This window comes from Budorcas taxicolor, chromosome 5 (genome assembly GCF_023091745.1).
Source record: "Budorcas taxicolor isolate Tak-1 chromosome 5, Takin1.1, whole genome shotgun sequence".
Taxonomy (NCBI): Eukaryota; Metazoa; Chordata; class Mammalia; order Artiodactyla; family Bovidae; genus Budorcas; species Budorcas taxicolor.
Window position 1 is genome coordinate 26,555,301 of NC_068914.1, and position 22,572 is coordinate 26,577,872.

Genomic DNA, 22,572 nt, shown 5'->3' on the forward strand with positions numbered 1-22,572 from the left:
CTTAAGATGAGAACAGAGGGACCTGGGAAAGAGAGTTGCAGATGCTTAACTGAAAGGTTTCTCAGCATTTGGGACTGTGGGAAGAGATACGTGTCTATATAACGTTGTCGAGTCATAAGGGAGCTGAGAAGCCTTGAAACAAAGAAGCTGCCCTGGCTTGAAAAGTCAACTCTTGTATCTCTGCGAGGATGCGAGGAGTGGGTAGGGGGGTCAGTTTCTACTTCACAGTTCTGGTTCTGCGGTGGTGGGGGGGCGGGGGCGGGTCCAGATGTCACTTCACTTGCTGTTTGTGGATTCTGTGTACTTCCCTGAATCCTTACAAACACCTTGCTACATGTTTGCCTGGTGTGACTACACTTCTGTTATTTGTAACTACAAAAGGCTGATCAGGATGGAAATCAGGTTAAAAGTGATTTTCTTCTTTTAGAAAATTTTATACATGGTCATGACTTTTATAGCAGTGATTGCAGCATTAAATATGAAAGCGGGATTAGCCTTTTAAAACAGACAGAGAAAATTCCTTTCTATTGAAATTAAGGAGAAGTTGACTCATCTGACCTTTGAGTGTCGTTTGCCAAAAGCAAAACGAGATATTTGCCGATATCAAGAAGTGTTAAGGGCCAACCCATTGCCTCATTGAGCCTGCAGCTAGGTTGAGGGAGACAAATATAACACCTGAAACAACCAGAGAATAATTCAAGGCAGGTAATGAGTGCTAGCTAAATCACAGGGTGCTGACTAGATGGGCATTTGATCTGAGAAGAAGAGGTCGGAACAGACTGGAACCTCACAAATGAGAGAGGCAAGAGGTGAGCTTCAAGAAAGGAGGGCTCAGTCTCTGGAATGGGCAGCTAAACTGGGGTGGAGGAGGGTTTCAGCAAGGGCAGGGAGGTAGGGAGGAGCCAAGGATGAGGATGCTTGTGTGAGTGCTCAATGTCTCTGTAGATGGGGCCCCACCTGACCCCAAGCCTCTGGTCCACTGGGCAGATGAGACACACAGAGATGGAAATGCTTCCGAGATAGATGCAAGGCAAGACATGGCCAGAAGTCAAAGATATGTCTTAAGAGTTATTTATGACTTGGAGGGAGTTTGGAAGAGAATGAATGTACTGAGAAATGATGGGCAGGAGAATGGTTTCAAAACGAGGCTGGTATAGCCAGTGGGTCAGATGATGAAAAGTGTGAACCCAGGCTTGCAGTGATATACAACCATTGTTCTTAAAGTTATTATGGTAATGAAAACATTTTCCTTCCTTCTTTCTTTTAAGCATTAGAACATTCGGTCCAGTTCAGTTGCTCAGTCATGTCCGACTCTTTGCGACCCCATGGACTGCAGCACGCCCAGCCTCCCTGTCCATCATCAACTCCCAGAGCTTACCCAAACTCATGTCCATTGAGTTGGTGATGCCGTCTAACCATCTCATCCTCTGTCATCCCCTTCTCCTCCCGCCTTCAGGGCCTTTTCAAATAAGTTAGTTCTTCACATCAGGTGGCCAAAGTATTGGAGTTTCAGCTTTAACATCAGTCCTTCCAATGAACACTCAGGACTGATCTCCTTTAGGATAGACTGGTTGGATCTCCTTGCAGTCCAAGGGACTCTCAAGGCTCTTCTCCAGCACCACAGTTCAAAAGCATCAATTCTTCAGTGCTCAGCTTTCTTTATAGTCCAACTCTCACATCCATACATCTAGACAGACCTTTGTTGGCAAAGTAATGTCTCTGCTTTTTAATATTCTGTCTAAGTTGGTCATAACTTTCCTTCCAAGGAGTAAGCATCTTTTAATTTCATGGCTGCAGTCACCATCTGCAGTGATTTTGGAGCCCATTAGAATACTAGGTTTTCCTTTTTTTTTTAAGTATTTAAAAATTTGTTTTAATTAATTAATTAATTAGGCTGCACCAGGTCTTAGTTGTGGCTTATGGGATCTAGTTCCCTAACCAAGGATTGAACCGGGGCCCCCTGCATTGGGAGCACAGAGTCTTAACTGCTGGATCACCAGGAAAATTCCAAATTTTATTTTTTTTACTTATTTACTTTTGACTGCACCACATGGCTTGCAGGATCTTACTTTCCTGACCAGGGGATCAAACCAGTGCCCTTGGCAGTGAAAGCACAGAGTGAAACCATTTTCTTATTAAGAAATCTTAAGTGGAAGCTCAGTGAACAAAATAGATGAAAATTATTAGTTCTGGCTGAAGTGGAGGAGTGGGTCTGGGCCTGGTAAATGCCATACCCCTTTCCCTCCCCTTGAGGCTTGTCCACAGTTCTTAGGTTTTCCTTTAGTTAGCTGCTTGAAAATCCGGAGCATTGGAAAGTAGAGGGCTGTCACAGTCAGGGATGGTGAGAAAGCAGCGATTGTGAAAGAATTCAGGCGTGAGGTGGTGCATCTCAGCCTGGGATGGAGGGGGAAGTAGAGGGAAGAGAGAGGAAACAGTCACTGTCCTACTTCCCATGTGTTTACCAGAACTGATCATTATGCCTCCTTCTGCTCCTTGATTTTCCTTTCTACCAGCGGTGCTCACAATCTCCTTTGGAATACTGAGTGAGGACTTTTCAACAGATCCCTAAGCTGCAGTCCTTGTGCAGGGAATAAAGAAAAGTTAATAGATGAGCAGTGCCAACTGCCTAATTTTCAGGGTTCATCTCATAGGTGTTTCTTCTAGAAGTGTACCTGTCTTTCCTCTTCCAGATATAAGCTGCCTTTTATGTATTTCTGACATTTTACAGTTTCCTGCATAGGAAGAAAGTGGGCTTCCCAGGGGGTTATATTAAATTAAATAGATTGTCAGGTAGCACTCACTGAAGAGTTACAACAAAAAAGAGGACCGCATTCATCTCGAGCTTTTTATTCATCTCTAGAATTCTTTTTTTCTTGCTTCCAAATTAAGTCTCTATTGGTTTTGGCCAGTTAACTTGGCTTCCCATCCTAAAACGTGGATCTGCTTGAGCTGATTTCAGTGAGAGGTGAGGTTATAATGACACAGCCTCTAAAGGGGACACTGATGGGCTTACTTATCCATCAGCATTCATAGTCTTTATTAACCAAGCGGAGCTGATTGAAATATCTTGGCAACCAATCCACATTTGCTGTATTGAAGTAACTTGGTGAATGGGAAAATAACACTGGTCTATGATGGAAGACTAATATGTGAGGTTCAGACAGTGAGTTCTTAAATTTACACTGTTGTTAAGAACTTACCTAAGGAAATCTACATACTAAAAAGCAGAAAAGGACCAAAAAAAAAAAAAAGCCCAACCTTTCAAGATGGCCATTATTTGCTCTCCAACAATCAGAATTGCCTTATGAAATTAAAAAGGGGGAAAACATCAACTGGACCAAATACTTCTAAGTAAACATTCTGAAGTACAGTTCTGAGTATGCTGTTCCTCTGCTCAAAATCTGTCCAGAGGATAAATTCAGGCCTCTCTAAGGCTTGGCTCAGAACTGCCTTGCCAGCTGTGTCTCCACCTGTTGCCTCCACGTACCCACAGACACCATTTCTCAGGCAGAGCTCCTAGGTCCCATCTCTGTGCCTGTACTCTTGCTGTTATGAGCTGCTAAGACATTTCGATACCACCCTGCCAGAAGCTTAAGGAAACTCCACTGTCTGGTTTATAGGCTGCTGTTCCCTTTTGTGAAGATGTTCATTCATTCAGTATCCTTAAGGGGTGCTCTCTTTCCTTGGTCTTACTTTAGATGTTTGAAATGAGCTTATAGGACATTCCTGCCTCCTGCCTAACCACTTTTTTAAAGATATTTATGTGCATGATTTGTAAATCTCTAAAGTAGATGCTGATATATTGATAAATAGTGGGGAAAATGTGGGCTTTTGGGATCAGCTTGATCTGAGCTCAGATTTTAGCTTCACCAGCTAGAATCTGGCTTGGGCAAATTCTGTATCTGCTCTGTTCCTCTATGTCATCTGTTAAATGAGGATCAAATTAATGATCTCTAGAGGGGTGATTATCAGTGGGGTTTCCCTGATAGCTCAGCTGGTAAAGAATCCGCCTGCAATGCAGGAGACTTTGGTTCAATTCCTGGGTTGGGAAGATCTTCTGGAGAAGGGATAGGCTACCCACTCCAGTATTCTTGGGCTTCCCTGCAGCTCAGTTGGTCAAGAATCCGCCTGCGATGCTGGAGACCTGTGTTCGATCCCTGTGTCAGGGAGATCCCCTGGAGAAGGGAAAGGCTACCTGCTCCTGTATTCTGGCCTAGAGAATTCCAAGGACTGTATAGTCCACGGGATTGCAAAGAATTGGACACGACTGAGCAACTTGATGTTCACTTGACTTTCCCGACTTTCCCTTTTGGCATAATTGGGAATATACAAGAGATCAAGAATATGAAGTCCAAGTTTGGCCCCTAACTTCAAGGTAGGTGCTCACTGAATGGGATTTTGCTTTTTGTGTTCTCTACATCATTTAGTATGGGTCCCTGAACTGTTAAGGTGCTCAATAACATTTTCCAAACTGAATTAAAATGAACAAGAGATTAGATTTGGGGAACTTCCCTGGGGGGTCCAGTGGCTAAGACTGGACCCAATGCAGGGGGCCCTGGTTCAATCCCTGGGTGGGGAACTAGGGATTCCCCTAGTTCCCACATGCCACAACTTAGAGTTTGCATGCTGCAGCTAAGACCCAACACAGTCAAATAAATAAATAAAAATATATTTTTAAAAAGGGATTCGATTTGGGACTTTACTGGCAATGCTAACTCTTTTCAGATCTCTTAGTACTACCCTGTACATCAAAACACTAATTTACAAAATTGGCTAGAAAACAAAACATAATGTTTTACACATTTTTTTTTTTTTGTAAGGTGGAGGCCCACTTACTGGGATGCAGCAACCAAACAGGAATTGTGATGAGGCCATTTTCTCTTGCGTCCTCCTGCCTTAGTCCTATAGGCCAGGCTCTTTTTTGGAGAGAGGCTTCTAGCTATGAGCTTCTACAGTGGAGAAACCATATATGGTATGCTGGACCCCACAGTGATTAGGAGAGCAGCATCTGGTTGGTGTCCAGGCTCTGAGGTGATGGAAGCCTTCTGCCTCCATAACCCCAGCTTCCTAACATGGTTCAGATGATTAGGCAGTGCACTTCAGAAAGCCCTAATCGAGCTTCTATGAATGTGCCTAAGTCCAGACAGTGTAAAGTGCCTGACTGACAGCTAGAGAACAGCTTTCTTCAGAAGGGTGTGCCATTTTATGGTGTGCCGCTTCCAACTGAATTTTTTAAAATCATAAATGCATACTTGCCTCCACTAGGTTTTTCAATTTTAAACAAGTACTATTTGCTCATTGTAGACAATTTGAGAAATATATAAAAGCAAAATGGCATATCTAAATGTTAACATAGCTTTTATTTTAAAAATGATTGCATCCTATAAATGCTGTTTTGAAAACTACATTTGTATCTCAATTTACTGTGTTCATTTTCCTATGTCAATAAATTTCCTTTGACAACAGCAAGTTGAAAGATGCCTAGTCTTCTGTCACAGAGGTCCCATGCTTTACTTATCCAATTCCATAGAGCTGAAGATTTTTAATAATGCTGAAATAAATATCCCTTCATATATGTCATTTCACATATTATTTTGGGGTAAATTCATAGAAAAATGATTTCTAGATAGAAAGTATCTATAAATGTTGCCAAATTATAACATTTGTACCAATTTTCACTTTTGTATTGACTGACAGTTATTTTAGTTTTGTTTCTATCATAACTTATACTATAAAAAGATCCTCGAACATGATTTTTTCATACCTACTGTTTATATAGGGTAAATACAATTGCAGTATCAAAAATATAAGCATGTTTGAAGATTTCACCCATATTGCCAAATTTCTTTCTAGAAAGGTTATTCACTCTCACTTCTAGTGATTAGAATTCCACTTATTTCTCAGGATGCTTGCCAGTAACTTGTCATTAAATATTTTTTTGCTAATAAAATTGTCCAAGAACAGTGGTTCAGTATTTTGATTTGTATTTCTTTGATTGTTAATGAGGTTGAACATAATTTCATGTGTTTGTTTTCAGTCTTAAGATTTATTACTATAGTAACTCAGCTTTACAAGTAGTCTTTTTAGTATTAGAATTAGATCACAACACTCTTGTTTTGGCTGAATTAATTAGCTTGGATACTGTTAATCAACAACTATTTATTGAGCCCGGACTGGCTGCAGAACTGTGACAGCCACAGAGAGGACGGAGCAGAGGAGAAAAAGTGAGTTCCTATCTCTAAGAAAATGACCAGCTGGACAGAAGATTCAGATACACACAAACAGACCATTTAAAATTGGAAAGCTTGTATGTTTTGTTTAATATTTATAATATGTAAAAGAATACTAATAATACAAAAGGATCTGAGACTACTAACAACAAATAGCACAGGTCCCAAAACCACGAAGATAGAGATTGAAGAATGGAATTTACTTTGAGCTTAAACTAGAAATATCGAGGTTGCTAATTATGATACATATGACTTAATTCTGAGCTTTCTGGCAGCCAGAATGAAATGTGAAGTGCCATGTAGCTGTCATTAACTAATGAAAGGATGTGTGTAAGTATGTTACAAAGGATCAAACCTTTCCAGTATTATCCTAGCAGAATTCTCACACGTATGTTTCTCTAACAAGTCTTGAACCACAGAACAAAGTCTTCAATAGAATTTTCTTGAAAATCCTGTCTTTGCATTACGATTTCTTTTTCTTTCTTTTTTTTTTCATTTGAAGCACAGTTGATATACAATGTTGCATTAGTTTCTGGTATACAGCAAACTGATTCAGTTATACATATTCTTTTCCATATTATTTTAAATTATGGTTTATTATAGGTTATTAAATATAGTTCCCTGTGCTATTCAGCAGGACTTTGCTGTTTATTTTATATATAGTAGTTTTTACCTGAACAAAAAAGGTCTTAATGGCCCAGATAATCATGATGGTGTGATCACTCACCTAGAGCCAGAAATTCTGGAGTCTGAAGTCAAGTGGAAACATTACTAGGAACAAAACTAGTGGAAGTGATGGAATTCCAGCTGAGCTATTTCAAATCCTAAAAGATGATGCTGTTAAAGCACTGCCCTCAGTATGACAGCAAATTTGGAAAACTCAACAGTGGCCACAGGACTGGAAAAGGTCAGTTTTTATTCAAATCCCAAAGAAAGGTAATGTCAAAGAATGTTCAAGCTGCCATACAACTGCACTCATTTCACATGCGAGCAAGATTATGCTTAAAATCCTTCAAGCTAGGCTTCAGTGGTATGTGCACCAAGAACTTCCAGATATTCAAGCTGGGTTTAGAAAAGGCAGGGGAACAAGAGATCAAATCATCAATATCCACTGGATCATGGAGAAAGCAATGAAATTCCAGAAAAACATCTACTTCTGCTTCACTGACTATGCTAAAGTCTTTGACTGTGTGGATCACAACAAACTGAAAAGTTGTTAAAGAGATGGGTATACCAGACCACCTTACTTGCCTCCTGAGAAACCTGTATCCAGGGCAAGAAGCAACAGTTAGAACTGGACATGGAACAACCAACTGGTTCAAAATTGGGAAAGGAGTATGTCAAGGCTATATATTGTCATCCTGCTTATTTAACTTATAAACAGAGTACATCATGAGAAGGGCTGGATGAAGCACAAGCTGGAATCAAGATTGCTGGGAGAAATAACAACAACCTCAGATAGGCAGATGGCACCACTTTAATGGCAGAAAGTGAAGAGGAACTAAAGAGCCTCTTGATGAAGCTAAAAAAGGAGAGTGAAAAAGTTGGCTTAAAACTCAACATTAAAAAAGCAAAGATCATGGCATTCAGTCCCATCACTTCATGGCAAATAGATGGGGAAAAAATGGAAACAGTGACAGACTTTATATTCTTGGTCTCCAAAATCACTGCAGATAGTGGCTGAAACCATGAAATTAAAAGATGCTTGCTCCTTGGAAGAAAAGCTATGACAAACCTAGATAGCATATTAAAAAGCAGAGGCATCACTTTGCCAACAAAGGTCCATATAGTCAAAGCTATGGTTTTTCCAGTAGTCATGTATGAATGTGAGAGTTGGACTATAAAGAAGGCTGAATGCTGAATAATTGAGGCTTTTGAACTGTAGTGTTGGAGAAGACTCTTGAGAGTCCTTTGGACAGCAAGGAGATCAAACCAGTCAATCCTAAAGGAAATCAACCCTGAATATTCATTGGAAGGATTGATGCTGAAGCTCCAAGACTTTGGCCACCTGATGCAAAGAACTGACTCATTAGAAAAGACCCTGATGCTGGGGAAGATTGAAGTCAAGAGGAGAAGGGGGTGACAGAGGATGAGATGGTTGGATGGCATCACCGACTCAAGGGACATAAGTGTGAGCAAACTCCAGGAGATAGTGAGGGACAGAGAAGCCTGGCATGCTGCTGAGGTCACAAAGAGTTGGACACAACTTAGTAACTGAACAACAACAGTTTTTATCATCCTGATCATTTCTTACTGTAACAACAACAAAGATGAAGGCATAGTATTACATTGTAGTCCTTAGTATTAATGTTTCTGAAAAAGTTAGACACATGCCTTTCTGATGATCTGATTTAGTAAAGAAGTAGAGCCTTCAGAATCTAGAGTCAGAATTACTCATAAATCTTTCACCAATTCATTTAACATTTTTTATTGAAATATAATTGATTTTCAATGTTGTGTTAGTTTCAGTTGTATGGCAAAATGATTCAGTTAAACTCCCCCACACACATACATACATACATACATATACACAAGATATTGAGTATAGTTTCCTGTGCTATGCAGCAGGTCCTTGCTACCTATTTTATACATAGTAGTGTATACATTTTAATCCCAATCTTCCAATTTATCATTCTCTCCTTACTTTCCCCACCCTGTGGCAACGATAAACTTATTTTCTATATCTGTAAGTCTATTTCTGCTTTATAGATAAGTTCATTTGTATCATATTTTTAGATTCCACACTTAAGTGGTATCATATGATATTTGTCTTTCTCTGTCTAACTTACTTCACTTAGTATTATAATCTCTAAATCTATCCATGTTGCTGTAAATGGTATTATTTCATTATTTTTCTTGGCTGAGTAAATATTCCATTGTGTATATATACCATATCTTCCTTTATCTGTTGACAGACACTTAGGTTTCTTCCATGTCTTGGCTTTTGTAAATAGTGCTGTTGTGAACACTGGAGTGCTGGCCAACCCATTTCAAAATCAGTTGTTTCGACTGGTATTTTGACAGGCACTGTACCAATGACTGAAGGAGATTAAAGATGAGAAAAATACAAGACTGCTAATGCCCAGGAACCCAAAGTTTAGGTATAGTTTTCAATATTTCATTTATTTATGCATTCAACACATGTGTAATAGGGCTTCCCAGATGGCTCAGCGGTAAAAGAATCCACCTGCCAAGCAGGAGACATGGGTTCAATCCCTGTGTTGGGACAATCCCCTGGAGAAGGAAATGGCAACCCGTTGCAGTATTCTTGCCTGGGAAATCCCATGGACAGAGGAGCCTCGCGGGCTGCAGTCCATGCAGTGGCAAAGAGTCAGACACAACTTAGCGATTAAACAGCAGCACATTTGCATGTTTAATAAGTCTGAGATACTGAATTAGGAACTGTTTTACAAGGATCAACAATCTTTTCAGGAGAAGAGAAATAGCTAAAACATAACGTGGTACAACTACTACAACAGTGATAAACACAAAGTGCAAGGGAGCACAGAAGAAAAAGTAAATCTGTGCGCCTCTGCATTGGATGTCAGAAAAGGCTTCTGAGAGAAACTGACATCTCATCTACATTGCAAAGCTGAATAAGAGTTCATCAGATCACGTGCTACTAAGAACTTAAAGTGAGTGGAAGTGGATACACACAAAAGTCTTCAGAAGGAGTGGCTAGAGACTGCTAAGGAGCTCAGACTCCATCAAGAAAAACTGGAGGCTAGTAGCTATGATCCCCAGTAAGGTTCATCTATGCTAGAAAGACCTGAATGGAAGAGGAAGTGAGCTTAACAAAGTCAAGATTTTAGTCAGAAGAAATCCCTGGGGCCAAAAACAAAAGGTGTTCCAAAGGTAATGTTGCTGTGTGGGGCAGATACATCAGAGTCCTTTGGTATTCTCAATCTATGGAAGAATGAGGATTTCACCCAAATTGTGGGAAACTATGAGCTCATATGTATTACTAGGGCTAGAAATGATGCTCAGAAATTCAACTATGAACCTGATGTGCTGTGGAAACACTGGAACAATATTCAGCTGGTGAATGAGCGGATCACTAGTGACATCTTGTCCACAAAGACCCAACAAGCCCTCAGAAGGAGTCAGAGCATTCATTACTTGGTACCAGATCTTGTCCATCAGTTCAGTTCAGTTGCTCAGTTGTGTCCGACTCCTTGCAACCCCATGAATTGCAGCACGCCAGGCCTCTGTCCATCACCAACTCCAAGAGTTCACTCAGACTCGCATCCATTGAGTCAGTGATGCCATCCAACCATCTCATCCTTGGTCGTCCCCTTCTCCTCCTGCCCCCAATCCCTCCCAGCATCAAAGTCTTTTCCAATGAGTCAACTCTTCGCATGAGGTGGCCAAAGTACTGGAGCTTCAGCTTTAGCATCATTCCTTCCAAAGAAATCCCAGGGTTGATCTCCTTCAGAATGGATTGGTTGGATCTCCTTGCAGTCCAAGGGACTCTCAAGAGTCTTCTCCAACACCACAGTTCAAAAGCATCAATTCTTCAGCACTCAGCCTTCTTCACAGTCCAACTCACATCCATACACAACCACTGGAAAAACCATAGCCTTGACTAGACAGACCTTAGTCGGCAAAGTAATGTCTCTGCTTTTGATTATGCTAATTAGGTTGGTCATAACTTTTCTTCCAAGGAGTAAACGATTTTTAATTTCATGGCTGCAGTCACCATCTGCAGTGATTTTGGAGCCCCTCAAAATAAAGTCTGACACTGTTTCCACTGTTTCCCCATCTATTTCCCATGAAGTGATGGGACAAGATGCCATGATCTTTGTTTTCTGAATGTTGAGCTTTACGCCAACTTTTTCACTCTCCTCTTTCACTTTCATCAAGAGGCTTTTTAGCTCCTCTTCACTTTCTGCCATAAGGGTGGTGTCATCTGCATATCTGAGGTGATTGATATTCCTCCCAGCAATCTTGATTCCAGCTTGTGCTTCTTCCAGTCCAGCGTTTCTCATGATTTACTCTGCATATAAGTTAAATAAGCAGGGTGACAATATACAGCCTTGACGTACTCCTTTTCCTATTTGGAACCAGTCTGCTGTTCCATGTCCAGTTCTAACTGTTGCTTCCTGGCCTGCATACAGATTTCTCAAGAGGCAGGTTAGGTGGTCTGGTATTCCCATCTCTTTCAGAATTTTCCACAGTTTATTGTGATCCACATAGTCAAAGGCTTTGGCATAGTCAATAAAGCAGAAATAGATGTTTTTCTGGAACTCTCATGCTTTCTCCATGATCCAGCAGATGTTGGCAATTTGATCTCTGGTTCCTCTGCCTTTTCTAAAACCAGCTTGAACATCTGGAAGTTCACGGTTCACATATTGCTGAAGCCTGGCTTGGAGACTTTTGAGCATTACTTTACTAGTGTGTGAGATGAGTGCAATTGTGTGGAGGTTTGAGCATTCTTTGGCATTGCATTTCTTTGGGATTGGAATGAAAACTGACTTTTCCAGTCCTGTGGTCACTACTGAGTTTTCCAAATTTGCTGGCATATTGAGTGCAGCACTTTCACAGCATCATCTTTCAGGATTTGAAATAGTTCTACTGGAATTCCATCACCTCCACTAGCTTTGTTTAGTGAAATATATAATTTGTATGGCTCTATGAATGAAGAGCAGAAAAGGCAATGGCACTCCACTCCAGTACTCTTGCCTGGAAAATCCCATGGACAGAGGAGCCTAGAAGGCTGCAGTCCATGGGGTTGCTGAGGGTCGAACAGGACTAAGTGACTTCACTTTCACTTTTCACTTTCATGCATTGGAGAAGGAAATGGCATATCACTCTAGTGTTCTTGCCTAGAGAATCCCAGGGATGGCAGAGCCTGGTGGGCTGCCGGCTATGGGGTTGCCCAGAGCTGGACATGACTGAAGCGACTTAGCAGCAGCAGCAGCAGCATGAAGAGAGGCATTTGGGGGTTATCCTGGCTCCTTTGCAGAAAAACACTACAGAAGCTAACTCCTAAGAAACTATACAGCATGATATTTTGGACTTCCATTTTTGGAATTTGAAATAATCAGGGTATTAGTAATGGAGGAAAGTAATTATGATCCTGTCTCATAAACTAAAACTTAAAAGTTTGGTAAAAATCATTAGCAAATTAACATCAGGTTTGTCAAAAAACAAAAAAGTTCATCAGATTGAGAAGGTAAGAAAGACCTGGTAGGCAAAGAGCACAACATACACAAAAACACGGATGTATAAAAGCACAAAATAAGCAGACTATTGGGGTAGGGTATAGGGGATGGGGAATATAGGTTTTCCAAGCCAGGTTGGGTGAACTCTATCCTCTAGAGCTCTCCTGTCCAATTTGGTAGCCACAAGTTTTGGAGGTTACTTATGTTTAAACTAATCAAAATTAAACACAATTAAAAATTCATCTCCTCCGTTCTGTGAGCCACATTTCAAGTACTCAGTAGCCACATGTGTCTAGTGGCAATCGTACTGGAGAGCACAGATTAACATCACTGCAGAAAATTATATTGCATAGCCCTGTTACAGACAGCGAAGTGCCTTGAAAGACTGTTAACAGTGGAGTAATGTGACCTTGGACTGCAAAGAGATCCAACCAGTCAATCTTAAAGGAAATCAACTCTGAATATTCATTGGAAGGACTAATGCTACAGCTGATGCTCCAATACTTGGGCCACCTGATGTAAAGATCTGACTCACTGGAAAAGACCCTGAGACTGAGAAAGATTGAAGGCAGGAGGAAAAGGGGGTGGCAGAGAATGAGGTGGTTGGATGGCATCACCAACTCAATGGACAGGAGTTTGAGCAAACTTCAGGAGATAGTGAAGGATAGGGAAGCCTGGAGTGCTGCAGTTTGTGGAGTTGCAGAGTTAGACATGACTTAGCGACTGAAACAACAACAACAACAATGTGGGCAGCCTACTGACCTGAAGTATGTTGAATTAGAAAAGGAAGGGAGATGACGGGTGACAGCGGAGAAATGGGTCCAGTCTCTGCAATTTGGAAGGCAGAAGCAACATGACCAATTAGATGGAGAAAGCAAGCAGTCAAGAGTAAAACTGATATTTCATGACTGGGTGGAGAGTGATAACTGATACCATTCATGCAAACAAGGAAAAGAAGAGGGGGCCAATTGGGGAAAAAGGACAAATTTAGTGTTGATTTGACATGTTTCAATTGAGGTATCTAGGGGATCTCCATGTGAACAGGTCATTTAATGCTCATGAAAGATGATAGATCTCACACAAAATCATAGGAGTCTTCACTATATAGGTAAGGTGACCACATAAAATAACAACAGCTAGCAGGACTTCAAATGCTAGGCATGTTCCAAATACTTTGCATACAATTTAGCTCTTGTAATCTTCCCTATAACTACACGAGGTAGGATTTCCTATTATTAACCCCATTTTATGGGACAAGGAAGCCGGAGAGGCACAGAGAGGTTACATAATTCATTGTCCAAGTTCATACTAGTAAGTGGTAGAGTTGAGATTTGAACTCAGATAAACTACCTAACCAAAAATTCATACACAAAGGATAATGTGACAGGTTATGCAGACAGGGGGATCTGATATTTATGGGAGAAATTCCATGAAATTCTAAAAATTAAATCCCATTTAACTGTATAATGAGAGCAATTTTTACAATAGAAGTAAAGTGGATTAATTTTGTGCTGTTTAGAAAATCTACAACGCATCATCACTGTTTTTTTAGTAGTGGTTGAAGCTGTAGGAATCACTGTGTTTGCCAAGGAAGAATGTGAGGGTGGGGAGAAAGGATAGCCCCAAACAGAACCTGGAGAACACTGATACTCAAGAGGTGACTGAAGATAGAAGGTCAGTTGCTAAGTCACTTCAGTCATGTTCGACTCTGTGCGACCCCAGAGACAGCAGCCCACCAGGCTCCCCCTTCTCTGGGATTCTCCAGGCAAGAACACTGGAGTGGGTTGCCATTTCCTTCTCCAATGTATGAAAGTGAAAACTGAAAGTGAAGTTGCTTAGTCATGTACAACTCTTAGCGACCCCATGGACTGCAGCCTACCAGGCTCCTCCATCCATGGGATTTTCAGGCAAGAGTACTGGAGTGGGGTGCCATTGCCTTCTCTGAGAAGGTCAGTAGATAAGACCAAAAACCAGAAGAAAGAGACATGCCAGAAGCCAAAGGAAGAAAACATCAAAGAAAAATTGGTCAGTGGGAAGAGTTCATATCAAATAAAACCTGAAAAAGTTTCCAGTGACTTTCCCAAGCACTGCTGGCCCTTGTCAGAACAGTTTTCGGGGTACAGAGGGTGAGGGAGCCGGAAGGTTGTGGAGTGAGAAATGTACAGCAAGCACAAGTCTTCCAGAAATTTGGTGGTGAGGAGAAAGCTGGAGTCCTGGGCATAAATAGTCTTAAATATTAACACATAGATAGAAAAAAGCCACTCTATCTCTTTGAGGAAATCGGTCACTGGGATTCCTGCGGACTAGTCTACAGCTTTTTTCTAAGAACTAGCAGGATAGCAGCTCAAATGCTTGAACAAGGACTTCACTGACACCATGACATTTTGAATCTCAAAGAATCCAGGCACTATATAATTACTATACATTCAACATTCATGATTTACCTTGTGAGAAATGACAAGGAGGATCATGACATCAATTTGGTACTTTGCTGAGGTAGGAATTTTAACTGTGTGCCTGGTGCTGCTAAGAGGGGGTCCGCCTCTTAGCTGGTTTGTGACCCCAGCAGATAGACCAGAATCCTCTCCCACCCCTTGTCACATGAAGTCTGTAAAGGTGTTTTGTTTTGTTTTTTGGTGAAGATATGGCCATCAAATGAGAGACAAAACTCAAAAAGGAAGTTTTCTTAATGTACAGGTGATGTCCAGACAGATATGTGTCTAAATGCAAATAGGATTTAGGAGACAACTCTTGTGGCTCAGTGGGTGAAGAAACCACCTACAATGCAGGACACCTGGGTTCGGTCTCTGGATTGTGAAGATCTCCTGGGGACGGAAATGGCAATCCATTCCAGTATTCTTGCCTGGGAAATCCCATGGATAGAGGGGCCTGGTAGGCTACAGTCCATGGGTCACAAAGAGTCAGACATAACTGAGAAGGAACTTTCCAGAAGAAATATGAACCCACTTTTATGATTTTGACCTCTTGACAGTTACAGGAATATAACTGGTTTCTGGACCAAATAAGTCGGGTGACCACACACCTAGGTTGTCTTGGTTACTCCTGGTTGACTTTTGTTGAGCTAGCATAATATTTAATAGTCCTAGTTTGTATGATAAATTAAAAGGTCATGATACAGACGACACCATAATGAACTCAACTAGATATAGGGAAGTGAAGAGGGGTAGACAGAGGGTATCAGGGAAGATTCTGAAGGTGCAGGCTTGAAGAAAACAGATTTTCAACAGTGGAGAGAAGGGAGAGAATGTATCCTGATTGGGACATGATAAAAGCACAGAACTGCTGGCCTCACAGAAACCAAATACCTTGAATTCTCCCTCAAACCATGCTCCTGTAAAAACCAATCACACCCAAGGAGATAAAATGAAAAGCAGAATGCAATTAACATCTTCTAAAAGACCCAATGCCTTCATTTCAGCTATCTAGTTCTGATCATTTGAAAGTTATTTGTTAATATTTATATACTTTAAGTTATTTTTCTGTAGAGAATACTACTGAGCACTTATATTGCATCACGATGTCATTCAAAAAACTTCTTCAACCCATTCTTAGATTCCAATCTTTTACAATTTGGATGGGGGAGCCTGGTGGGCTGCCGTCTCTGGGGTCGCACAGAGTCGGACACGACTGAAGTGACTTAGCAGCAGTAGCAGCAGCAGCAGCAGCAGCAGCAGTAGTATCTAGCTAAAGAGGGATTTGGATGAAGGAGATAAACTTAATTTAAACCATAGAGTGTTTGAAGTTTTCTTCCCCATTGTCATTATAAGAATTATATTTAATATTTATATAACAAGATATCACATCTTGTTGGGAAAACAACTCCCTCCACATAAATGGAAAAAAAAAATGCTGCAGATATTTCATTATGTCTGTTGTTTATTCTTTCTAATGCCCTAACAGTATCATCTTCCTCAAAATTAATCCTGATTATCACTAAATGCTCTTCACTCACTTGAGTCCTGACTGCTTAACACTACTTTTTTTTTTTGTCTTTGTGTATGTGTGAAGATTTAAATACACTGATGAATTTTAAGCCTTTATGGATGAGGATATCTGCAAGGCACATCAGAAATTCTCTTAGTACAGAATATCTGGTGATATCTCAATGCACAGAGACATTATAACATATATGATCGTATGTAAGGCATTGGTTATACACCTTTAGCACAGTGAAAACCAAAATTTTTTCTTATGCTTAAGTAACACTAGAATAAAAGTAGACTCAACTCTATTATTTCTATACAGTCTGACCTTCTTTTAATTTCCATGATATATTACTATTGCTTACTCATATTTGAGAACATTAGAGATACCGTTGATAGAGGGGGAGAGGGGAGAGGGGAGAGAGGAGTTCTCCAGAGATTCATGTTAGGAGGTTGAAAATGGGGAGGGAAGGGAAGGGAAGGGAGAGAGGCGGGAGGAGAGGGGCGAGGGAGAGGGGAGACATAGGACTTTGATTCTGCTTGGGATAGCAATATGCCTTGCCTAGAAACACATTTCCCATATGTGCTCAGTCACTCAGTCTTGTCTGCCAGGCTCCTCTGTCCAGAGGGTTCTCAAGGCAAGAATACTGAGTGGGTTGCCATTTCCTATTCCAGGTGATCTTCCCAATCCAGGGATCAAACCCATGTCTCCAACACTGGCAGCCAATTCTTTACCTCTGTGTCAAACCACATTTCCCAACTTCTCTTATAAGCAAAAGGAACAGTGATGTGACCTCATTCTGGCCAATGAGATAAGTGAAAGCCATCTGGTGAGGCATCTAGGAAAAGCTGTTGTTCTTGTGTTAAAGGAAACACGCTCAGCTAGCAAACACTTTTTGCCTCTTGCCTTTCCCTTGCTTCCTACCAGACTGCAGATGTAAGAACAGAGATAGTGCTGCCATCTTGGACCATGAAGCAAAGGGCATGATGATGTACAAAAGATGCTTAATGGAAAGATAAGAGTCTGAGTCTGATAGCACTGTAGATTTTCTTTGCCAACTTTGAAATACCTTCCAGTTGATTTTTTTTTTTTTTTTTGCCAAAGAAAAATAAGCCTTTACTTATCCAATCTGCTATTGTAATGGACTTTTGTTATACTGTGTTATGGACTGATAAATTCCTTATTGATGAATCAGATAATCATCCACTTTTAGTAACACTGTCTTTCCTTCTTTGAGACACATTCTTAGTGCCTGAGAGGAGTTGTGAAGATTAAATGAGTTAGTACAAGTGAGATGTCTGGCATAGAGACTAATATTTAGTAACTGTTGGCTACCATTAGAGTAAGTGGGTATAAGTTCCAAGGAAAATCTCAAGTCCTTCTCAGTATTTTAATCTAGGAAAAATTAGGTGACAGTAATTATAATTAGTCTTTTTAGAATTAGGCAATTCTTATCAGACTTACTGAATGTTTCTGTTGGTAGTAGCAAATAACTCATTCTTAATAATAAAAATTATTTTATGCTCTGTTCAACACTTGATTTAAGGTGGATGTAGGTGAAAAACATGCAATAAAATAATCAAAGATAAAAACATATGTCAGGGGGAATTAATATCAAAATAGGAAGTAAGGACAATGAGAAAAATAGAGAACTGAACAGTATTCAACCTAGTAACACAGTAGTGGTAAGTTATACATTTAGCCCAGAGTTTCCTGGCGATGACATGAAAAAGAAATATCATCCAATAGCATTAATTTAGTAGCAGCTTATTAAGTGTCTATTAGATATCAAGCACTGTACTAAGTTCTAAGGATATAATGAGCAGATACATTCTCTACACCATGAAACTGATAGTCAAGAGGGACGAGAAACATAATCACACATGTGTTTTTCAGTTTGGACAAGAAAATGTATACTCCTTAGGGAAAGCAAAGTTTTTTCTGAGCTTCACTCCAGATAGATTTTTTAATGTGGAGTATTTCCAACCCAGTTTTGGTGGACAAGTGTGACCATGAGACTGTGACTCTCCATTTCTAGCCCGGTTCCAGTGTAGCCACTTCCTCCTCTACTGACGGGTTCTGATTTTTTGGTTTGAAAGAGGGATATAATATATAGCCATCAGCTTTCTGTAACTGAAGGTCTGTTCTGATTACTTCACTTTGTTCTGTTGACAAAGAGTAAAACAAATCCCTTTGATTTTACTCAAATTTATTTCTTATAACCCTGTAGGTAAAGTTTCTGAGAACTATACTCAGCCACTAAAAAGAATACATTTGGATCAGTTCTAATGAGGTGGATGAAACTGGAGCCGATTATACAGAGTGAAGTAAGCCAGAAAGAAAAACACCAATACAGTATACTAACACATATGTGTGGAATTTAGAAAGATAGTAAGATAACCCTGTATGCGAGACAGCAAAAGAGACACAGATGTATAGAACAGTCTTTTGGACTCTGAGGGAGAGGGTGGGATGATTTGGGAGAATGGCATTGAAACATGTATATTATCATATGTGAAATGAATTGCCAGTCCAGGTTTGATGCATGATACAGGATGCTTGGGGCTGGTGCACTGGGATGACCCAGAGGGAAGGTATGGGGAGGGAGGTAGGAGGGGGATTCAGGATGGGGAACACGTGTACACCCATGGCGGATTCATGTCAATGTATGGCAAAACCAACACAATATTGTAAAGTAATTAGCCTCCAATTAAAATTAATAAATTTATATTAAAAAAAGAAGGTCTTTTCCAGGCCATAGAAGTTTGCCATTGGCATTGCCACTAAATTAAGGTCAAATGGAACTTAACCTACCTGTTTATCTGACATCACAAAGGGTGAAATATTACATGTATTTCTAGATAAAACATGTGCACTCTAGCAAGTACCAGGACTTCATATTTGAGAAGTATGTCTAGAATGCCTTTTGTATTACGGGAGTCATAATTACAAACATCTGCTTTGATACTAACTAAACGCAATTCTGATTTTCACTTTTTGGTTTTTCTTTGTTTTGTTTTCTTTGTTATTTTTTCTTTCAGTTCAGTTCAGTTCAATTCAGTCACTCAGTCGTGTCTGACTCTTTGCGACCCCATGAATCACAGCACACCAGGCCTCCCTGTCCATCACCAACTCCTGGAGTTCACTCAAACTCATGTCCATCGAGTCGGTGATGCCATCCAGCCATCTCATCCTCTATCATCCCCTTCTCCTCCTGCCCCCAATCCCTCCCAGCATCAAAGTCTTTTCCAATGAGTCAACTCTTCGCATGAGGTGGCCAAAGTACTGGAGTTTCAGCTTTAGCATCATTTCTTCCAAAGAACATCCAGGGCTGATCTCCATAATTTCATGGGTGCAGTCACCACCTTTCTTTAAGGTCAAGCAACTTTCTTTCTCCTGCTGCTCTTGTGTCTACCTCTATTAACACCTCTTTTTAGTTTGTCACTACTTTTAACTTACTTAAGACTATGAAATAACCATGTCTCCTATAGAACTATGTGCCAAATGAGATCCAATAAGCTCTGAGTGAGGGCCCACACTTTGGGACAAGCTGTTTTCCTCTGCAGGTTCTAAGATGCTACCTGTTTGTTCCTAACTTTAAGATTATCTTCCAGAAGGATGAGGTTTCCACAAGTCTTATCTCCAGTTGTTAGAATTATACTGCATCTTGAGGGCCATGAGAGTCAGTGTAAAGGGCTGGTCTCACTTCACAGGAGGTGTGTGACTTTTGCCTCATTGTGTGCAACACTGATAAGTATAACTTGGTTTGTTACAATATGCAAAGGTGTTAGCAGGAGCTGAATATAGACAAAATCACGGACAACAAACGAAATGGGAATATTTACGTATTTATGTAGCATCAGTTGTGTGTACAGCTTGGTTTTGGTCCTGTGGTCTGGGGTAACTTTTGTCATCAAGGACAAGGTTTTATGGGGTTTTGAATAAAAGAGAAACAGCCATCAAGACTCAGACCAGCATGAAAGCATTTACTTTGGAAGCATGTGTATCACAACTGAAAAGCCAAGAAGCAGCTCAACATAGTGCTTGCCCAAAGGGACATGCAAATTCATGAAACAGGTCATATTTTTAAACTAAGCAAATTTTAAAAATGAAGTAATTATTAACTCCAGGAGAGATAAAAATTACATCAGGAATGTAATCATAGTATATACTGTGTGGCTTATCAGTAAGCAGTATTTGCTTAATCAGTAGCTAAAATACTCAAAATACATTAATACCCAAACATTATCACATAACTAATGGAGAGGATGAGGGAGGAGATGGATATGAAAGAGAGCTAAGCCTTCCTGTACACTAATAAGAAGCCAATAGACAATGTCCATAATTGAAGAATTAAGTAATAGTATATTTATGTTATGTAACAATTTGGGGGTCAGTTAGAGGGAAAAAAATCACTAAAAGATATAATTGCATGTGGGTGAAGTGGGAAAGGCAAGGAACTGCTCTTTTTAATGACAAACGTTTTAGAGTCATTGACTTTTGATAAGTGTTTACGCTAAAAGATTAATTGAAAACTACATTTTGAACCAAACAATAAAAGGGACTGTAGAGTGAAAGATCAAGAGGGAATAATTCCTTGGGAGAGGCAGTTGACAAAGCAAATTACAGAATATACCCAATGAGAATCAGATGAAACACGGGAGATAAAAGGCTTGGGACCAAGAGGTCCCAGAGAGGCCTTCAGAGGAGAAAGGCTGCAACCAGGAAGTCCACACACTCACAGCAGCTTCCAGGCCCTGGTGCTCACCCAGCAACAAAGCCGCTTTTGTTTGGGAAAACCACAGCAAGGCCAGGCAGAGAGCAGAGCATCTTTAATTGGGGTGGCGAATGAGTGGCCCTGTGAACTCCGAAGGCCTCTAGCAGGCTGGGACATGCTTTCCCGTTCTTCCCTTCCTTGCCCACCAGTTGGTGGCCTTGCCTTGTAGCACTGTAGGTCTTTCGGCTTCTCCCTCAGCTCTGAGTCCTGAGCTATCTTTCCATCCTGAGCACCCTGCAGACCAGGGTTCCATTGTCTCACCTCACTCTCCTGTCAAAATGCTTCCCTTTGGGTCCCATTCCCTCAGAACCAGCTGACTGATCAACTAATCTAATAATCCAATTATATCGTTGGTGGTAACAAAACAACTTAACACGTTAATCTTGTCTATTAACGTTTCTAATTAAATAGCACCCTTCAGCACTTCAGCTCAGAGGAATTATTTATCTAGGAAAGTTGGGCAGGTAGTATGCTCACTAAGTGAAATAAGTCAGAAATTAACAAATACTGTATTCTATATGTAGAATCTAAAAAATACAGCAAGGACTTCCTGGTGGTCCAGTGGCTAAGACTGTGCTCCCAACGCAGGTGGCCTGGGTTTGATCATTGCTCAGGTAACTAGATCCTATATGCAGTAACTAGAGTTAGCATGCAGCAACTAAAGAGTTCGAATGCCCCAACTAAAAGATTCCACATGCTGAAGAAAAAAAAAAAAAAAAAGGATCTGCATGTCCCAATGAAGAGCAAAGATCCTATGTACTGCAGCTAAGACCCAGTGCAGTAAATAAATAAATACATGTTTAAAAATAAAGTTAAAAATACAACAAACTAGTGAATATAACAAACAAGGAAGCAGACTCACAGAAATAGAGAGCAAAGTAGTGGTTACTAGTGCAGGGGAATGGCAGTAGAGGAGTGGGGAAGTAAGGGGGTATAAACTATTGGGTGTAAGACTACAAGGATGGATTGTACAACACAGGAAATATTGCCAACATTTTGTAATAACTATAAATGGAGCATAATCTTTAAAAATTGTATTTAAAAAAAAAAAGTATCCAGAGGAGAGGGACATGGAGTAAACATCTGTTTCCCTGAAATTGTTCTATGGAAAAAACATCTGTGCATAAGGCCAGCTTCAGTGTCCCCAGTTAAAGTTTTTTGGTATTGAGCCTTTACACCTTTATCTTGTCTCCCTCAGCGTTTTGAAAATTTAGTCCATTCTACACCCTACTTTGTGCTTGCTGATACGTAAGTTTTCTTAAGACAAGTCACAAGGGTGTCCTTTGTCTTTCTTAATTGGTCTGTGACCTCCTTGAGGGCTGGCATCCTGTTGTCAAATGACATAATATCTTTATTGTCCTTTATTATCTACTCATGTCCTCATTAACTAATTTCTGAGGCCTTGATTAAAGTGGTATAGCAGGGTCCTTTGGCTGAGAAGCTTCTTTCAGTCATG

General features: G+C 40.4%; 1 pseudogene; it reads left to right on the forward strand.

Moving 5' to 3' along the window:
- Nucleotides 1-22,368, forward strand: part of LOC128047532 (nicotinamide/nicotinic acid mononucleotide adenylyltransferase 1-like) — a 45,274-nt pseudogene extending 22,906 nt beyond the window's left edge.
- The last annotated feature ends 204 nt before the right edge of the window (nt 22,369-22,572 follow it).